General features: G+C 43.1%; 1 long non-coding RNA gene across 1 annotated transcript; it reads right to left on the bottom strand.

The window, feature by feature from the left end:
* Positions 1–4,742: 4,742 nt before the first annotated feature.
* LOC106819822 lies at positions 4,743–6,757 on the bottom strand. The gene is made up of 3 exons (XR_001395502.1): positions 6,531–6,757; positions 6,130–6,275; positions 4,743–5,770 (listed from the first exon to the last, which is right to left on the bottom strand). It is a non-coding gene; the product is annotated as an uncharacterized LOC106819822 (long non-coding RNA).
* Between the last annotated feature and the right edge of the window lie 396 nt (positions 6,758–7,153).

Genomic DNA, 7,153 nt, shown 5'->3' with positions numbered 1-7,153 from the left:
CAGGTTTTTTTCAGCTAGGAACACTCCCCGGGTATAAGAGATGGCCCTGTGAAAATTGCATCCAGATCGCTTGGGCGGTTTGGCCGCCTATAGGGAAGATACATACATACATACGAACTCAAATATATATTAGATAATATAACGCGAAGGGAACTCTTACCATGTTGTACATGCGGTATAAGCTGGATTACTTAATACCAATTTAACAGATTAACTCTGAGGGTATGTAACTTGCTAGTATTGAGGTGTAACATGGGTTTGTTGCAGCACTTCAAATTGCGGCACCTTCAGGATGTGCACCAAGCTGCGAGTGCTAAGACTTCACTGAGGTATAGCAAGAAAAAGCCGCTGTCTTCACCTGTACCAAAGAACAAGCTGCCGCATCTAAGACACACGTGAACAATGAAGTGTCAGCTGTATTAGAGGATAAAACCAAGTCAGCGCAGCTAAAGACTGTGGTATGTAATAGAGATACACGAATGAGTAACTCGATCAAACATAACTGTCTGTGTGTGTATGTGTGTGTGCATGCACTGTGTGGGTGAGGGTGGGGTGGGGTAGGGGGGGGGGTTAATGTTGGTTTTTTTATTTTTAAGTTGTACATAAAAGTTACAGCAATGCAATTTTGTCTTACAATTTAGCGTGATGCTTAAATTTTGCAATTTATTGTAGGGAGCTTTGTTATACCCGAAACAATCGCGAGAGATTAAATAGTGATATCGTAAGAATTTAAGGTATGTGTGTTAACGCTCGAGTCGGATGTGGGGATCGGTGTGAGGGTTGACGTGTACAGAGAGCGTGTCGGCCTAGCATAGGCAGATCCATGCACATTCGTGGGCTGGGTAAGCCATGGCGTGTATCGGCGGATGCTTCACGAACGCGTGCTGCTCCTGATGCGTTAGACTCGGCTCCTCTAGTCGGAACGGTGTGTGGGCGGATGTGTGCAGTCTAATGTTAAGGCTAATTCAAATTTTCTTATTTCGCCCAACATGTTCTCAGCTGCCTGCATGTGCATCACATTAATCTTAATTATCGGGGAGAGAATCGCCGATCAGTACTTCACGTCATCATCGCGCCTCCAGGCAACCATTGATGCACGCGTTCACTTGTTCACGCTTGTACGCGCACGCCGTAATCTCGCATCTTCCTTTCTCTCCTATTTGCCGGTGTATCAGGGAGGACGCTACGGTAACAGCTACCTGGACCAGATGGGAGCACCTCCCTTCGACAGGCAGCCGTACAATCGATCTTTCCCGTCAGAGTTCGTACCAAGGAGGCCGCAAAACCGAGCCGTGAGTGTCGTCTAGTAAGTAGCGGCGTAGTAGAGGTGGTAATGGTCGGCGTGATGAAAGGTTCACATGCGTCGCTTCTCGTGTGTGTAACTGGGCGGCAGCTTGTCAGGCTTAGAACCTGCTATTAGAGTGTATATCAAGCATGTACAAGGCCCACGATTTACCGTTCATCACCTGCTAGTTTGCTACGTAAACACCCGAGCAAAGCGAGTGTAACTTAGCAAAGCTGGCCATCTTACGACACAAGTTGTATCGTGAAGGCGGTATCATCATACGGATCGTATCGTGAAGGCCGTATCGTAATACGGTTCGTATCGTGAAGTCTGTATCGTGATACGGATCGTATCGTGAAGGCTGTATCGTGATACGGATCGTATCGTGAAGGCTGTATCGTGATACGGATCGTATCGTGAAGGCTGTATCGTGATACGGATCGTATCGTGAAAGCTGTATCGTGATACGGATCGTATCGTAAAGGCTGAATCGTGATACGGATCGTATCCCGAAGGCCGTATCGTGATACGGATCGTATCGTGATACAGATCATATCATGTAGGCTGTATTGTGATACAGATTGCATCGTGAGCTACCTGTGTAGTCCCACCCCTATCTATAACAACCGCGTGTCTTTGGTTCGCTTGCAGTTTGAGAGTTCGGTCGACGACTTCCTACGCAGAATTAAAGCATCGCGGGGAATGAGTCATAGCAGCTCATTTGGTCACTTCGTCGTCGGAGCATCGCGACGGTCGGTGGAGAGGCGAGGACGGATGCGGCGCCAGCATGCCCATTCTTAACGCGGTGGTCGCGCGCAGAATATTTTAAATATTTCATAGATTTTTTTCGTTTTCAAGAGGAGAACGAATGAGACGTTCGTTTAGTTTTCTTTTTCCATTTCGCTGCATTGGAACTTCGCGTGCCATCACGCAATGCGAGCGTGTATGTTCTGTAATTCTATTGCGAGCAGGTAGACACGTACAAGCGATCCACAATTCTTACTATGCGTACGTGTGCTCATGTAGGAAAGTGTACAGTGAAGGTGGTGAAGGTTTCCAGAGAGGTGAGGTCGTGGAACTTCTGCGAGTTTTCAACGGGGAAATTGTGTAGTTGATTGTAAAAATTCAACTGCTTTTTTAAAGAGGGAAATTCGTGCATAAGAATACCTATTGTTATGTGAGATGGTAACCCCTGCATAACGCGTGTGTGTGTGTGTGCGTGCGTGCGTGCGTGATTGAAGCAGTGGTGAGTGTCGTAAGCTGGTTATCGTAAGCATACACCTGATCTTAACAAGTTCATATTGTGACAAATATGCTTGTGACAAATGTACTGTGCAGATGTGTGTTTCCCATTTTGAAAGGCGCCAGGATTTTGTGTTGGATAGTTGTCAAGGTAGACTTTGGTGATGGCATAAATGATTAGAGCAATGAGATGCAACATAATCATGAACAGAACTGAGAGATTAATCTCCTTATAATTATTCCTATTTATTTTATTTATTTATTTTATTTGTAACGCATGCATCTTTCGTGCGGGCGGAAATAAAAGAGAATTTAGAGTCATTCATGACTCATTGGCGATGCCGTCCTCATTTTAATGTGATTGTTTGTTTTATCTAACCTAATGTTATCAATCTCTCATGCACTCTGCTTTTTCGCTGTAACTTCTGCAAAGCATCTGTTGTTTGCTTGTTGTAGCAATAGCATTTAGTACATGTTCTTGGTGTATTTGAATATTTCTTGAAATGCTATCTGCGCAGCTTTTCAACTGGTGACAGCAATTATCCCTTTCCCAGGACTTCAGTTTAAGTTGGGTGTAAGTTATTGTATTTATAACTAAATGACTGATACGTTTGCCTTTAACAACTGCAGTATAACGTGATTTTTTTAGTGTGCGCGTGTATTGTTATAAATATTGGAAGGACGGGTTGTTGTATTTTATGGCGACAATAATCAGACTGCTGCATTTCATCTTGATTTCATCGATGTAGTTTGATTTTAGTTGTATTGCGCCTTGGTGTAGGTGAAGTCATGTCTCCTGCCAGCGGTTGTTCAGAGTTTTGCCTTGTCAGTTGTTATTCTCACATTCTAGCATTTTATCATTAATGTGTTTGAAATTAATAAATTCGCGTATGAGCTCACGTTATGAGCTAAGAATTATAAGTAGAAATCACTTGAGACCATAGGTATTCATTGTGCATACTCTGTCAGGGCATGTTGATTAAGCAAGCTTTCTTTCATCATGTGCGTGCTTGTATGTATAGTCGAAAGACGGTGGATAGAAGGTGGCTCTTCATTCTTGTCTCATTTTACAATCTGCATCTCTCTTCTCGTCAGTGTATACAATTATGTGTCTGAGTGCTTGTATGTATTACACTTACAAAGAAAGGAAAAAATAAGTCGGTGGTAAAATAGAGCTCTGTTGGTTCTTTGGTTTTATTGCAGTTATTAGGGTGCTTTTGGTTGGGGGGGTGAAATGTTTTAGGTCAAATACGGCCATTTGCACGCCGTGCTATCGTTGCCGTAGGTAATATTATCTGGTAGAGGGGAGTGAGGAAGTGAGGAAGTGGGAGAAACGGAGACAGAAGAGTTGGTATATATCTATATAGCGCTCGAGAAAGAGAAAAAAATTGCGATAGAGAGTGCGTGCGTGCGTGCGTGTACGCATCTCCTCTTCATTCCTCCCTCCCTCCACCCCTCCCTCTTTTCTCTCCTCTTTCCATCTGCCTCTTATCGGTTAAATACACACGCGCGCAGACAAAAACGCACGCACATGCGCGCACAGACACGCATACGCGCTCGCAAGCACCCACACACATGCGCGCACACACCTACTGCACGCGCACACACGCAGCTCTCTCAATTTCCCTCAATTTTTTCCTCCCTCCTTCTCCAAATAATATGATCCACGACCAGACAAGCATGAAACATTTTCATGAGCCAAAGGGCTGTGGCTATTTTATTATGGCAAGGGATTTATGGCTATAATACGCGTTTTTACAGCCACAAAATCACACATACACACACGCGACCGGGCGCGCACACGCGGGTATGGTTGCACGCGCGCGTGTATTATAAGACTTATAAGCGTAAATTGAAATTTTGAGCCTCGAGGAGTGAAAAAGTTTCGGCTGAAATACGGTCATTTTGCTGCCAAAGTTTTTCCATGCTTGACTGGTTCTGGGCGATACCATTTGAAAGAGAGGGGCAAATTGTCGCGTCCGTAATGTACGTATGTGTCAGGCAAATTTGTCATATATGCAAAGAATATTACGAATGTGTGGATATAGCAATGTGGACAGCGCGTTAGTAAGTGGGTAGCCATAGCCCGTGTTCAAATCCCGGCCGGCAACAAGTGATTCACGGCAAAGTAGTGCCCTAGCACTTTGCCTTTTACTGAAAACTACCACGATTTGAAAAGGAATATTGTGACGCATCTAAATTTGTGACATCCAAATTTTAGTTAACGTAGATTTATTATAATCCATATCATGAACGCGCATGCTACTGCACATGCTCGTGGACTTAATACTAATCACAAGCTATTATAAATAGACGCACAAGTAAAACGCGAGATTGCATGATTCCAAGTACATTTGACATAGATAATAGATAACAGTTGACAACACAAGAGGTACATAGTATTGTAGTACTGTAAAATGGCTTAGTTATTAATGGAACGTTCTCCAATATTATATCAGTATAAATACTCAGTATACGTCAACCAGAACATGTGAAAATCAAATATCGGCATAATATACTGTAGGGTAATGGGAGGCTATAACCTGTATACTCACACCGAGAACCGTACGCATTATTCCGAAGACGCACTAACCAAAATCGTATGTATCTATCTATCTAGCTATCCATTCACCTATATATCCATCCACCTATCTATCTATCTAGCTATCCATTCACCTATCTATCTATCTAGCTATCCATCCACCTATCTATCCATCCATCTAGCCATCTATCCATCTATTCAACTAGCCATCTGCCAATCTATCCAACTAGCCATCTGCCCATCCGTCCATCCATCAATCCATATCCATCCATCCATCTACCTAACTGCTTATCTGCCCATCTATGTTTCTAAGCACAGCTTACATTAAATAGATGGCCTGTTACTACCAACACATAGCTACGCTAACAATTTAATTAATTCATTATTAGTTAATAACATTAATTAAATGACAAAAACATAAATAAATAGAATGAACGTCACATCGTTTAGAGGTGAATACTTAAGTTTTGTTGAAAATACGCTCGTGGCGTTTAATAATTGGAATGCAGCCGGTCATACATAAATATATCACAATGTCGGAGAGCTGTCTACGAGGAAACGTTCCACTTAATACGCTGTCTATTCAGTAGGAGTAGCATTTTCCGAACACGAGCCAGCTTCAGGCGTGTACATGTAACTCTCCTGCTACGTGGTTGGGGTCGTGTTGATTCTCCTCGGCACGTCCAACGAGACGATTGGCACTGGAAAATAAATTACCACTGTACTGTAATTATCATATATATATATATATATATAATAATAATAATTATAATTACATTGTGAAGCGTGAATAAACATGTGATCATTATTCCCCTTTAATAAATCGCAGTTAATAGTAATTGTTAGTTACTGTGCCAAAGTAACGTTCAAAGTCGCCACAAAGCCATGTGTTTTTAAAAACAAATCCTTCACATATCTAATGCAACTGAACATGAATAGCTATATGAATACTGCCTGTAGATTATAATATAATCTTATTATACACATAGACTATCTTTTATTATACGCCTTGAATAACGATCAAGTCCGTTGTCCGCACGATAAATCTGCATTAACTTACGTCAGGTTTGTGTTACTTCCAATTAGGAGCCTTTCAAGTCATGACAGTTAAAAATTCCTGCAGGGTGGTGGGCGGGGCCCGGCCGCATGTCCAGGCAAGTGTCCGTGTCCTCCGTCCGACTCTGCAGGTTCATGTACGCGATACTCCTGCGCGCGGAAAAACAAGCAAACATCCGTTACGCCGATGACCAAGTCGTCCGACTTCTCCAGCCTGTTTTTGCGTGTAATTTATTGGCATCAATTAATATAACAATAATTACTAACCTTGAAATATTTTATGACCGTATACTAAATATTATTAACATTATTATTATTAATTAAACTGCATTTTTGCTGGAAATTTAACTCGATTAAACGGTACAAAGACGGATCTTCGTGAAGCCAGATGCTAGCGCTACCTACGGACTCAAGATCTTGCATGGGGCGATCTGTAGCCATGGCAACGTGCAGAACTGCGGATACTTGGTGCGCTGCTGCTGCTGCACGGCGTCCGACGGCAATGACAGTTCCGTTAGTTCGTCATCGCTGTGGTAGGTGGCGCCACTGCCGTCGAGCGCAGTGAGGGCCTTTCATTCGACCAGGGCGTAGTCCTTGGCGGAGTCAGGACGGTGAATGTTGTCAACGTTGGAACCTGCGGGAGACGGAAGGGCGAGGCTCGTCAATTGTTACCCTCGATTGTTGTACAGTAAAACTCGCATAGGTTGACACTTTTGGGACCAGCATATTTGTGTCGACTTACGAAAATGACGACTTACGCGTAAGTCGTCATTTCGTTGACTTATACAATGTATGTAATGCGCGTATACGCTGTATTAGCTGCTTTGCGATCGCTGCAATGGATATGCAACGTTTTTGCTTTAGGCGCCACGCTGGTGGCATGGAATACATGCAAGAATGCATATCCGTGTCACGCCGCGCGCGTGATTTTTTTTCCTAGGTGAATCAAGAACATAGGGCTGTAATGAGCGCTGCTATTGGTTGAACTTGTTTTGTCGCTCAATGACGTCACAATATCGTCATATACA

The sequence above is a fragment of the Priapulus caudatus genome, unplaced genomic scaffold (assembly GCF_000485595.1).
Source record: "Priapulus caudatus unplaced genomic scaffold, Priapulus_caudatus-5.0.1 Scaffold4654, whole genome shotgun sequence".
Classification (NCBI taxonomy): Eukaryota; Metazoa; Priapulida; class Priapulimorpha; order Priapulimorphida; family Priapulidae; genus Priapulus; species Priapulus caudatus.
Note: the sequence above shows the minus strand (reverse complement) of the source record. Positions and strands in the feature narration are given on the sequence as shown.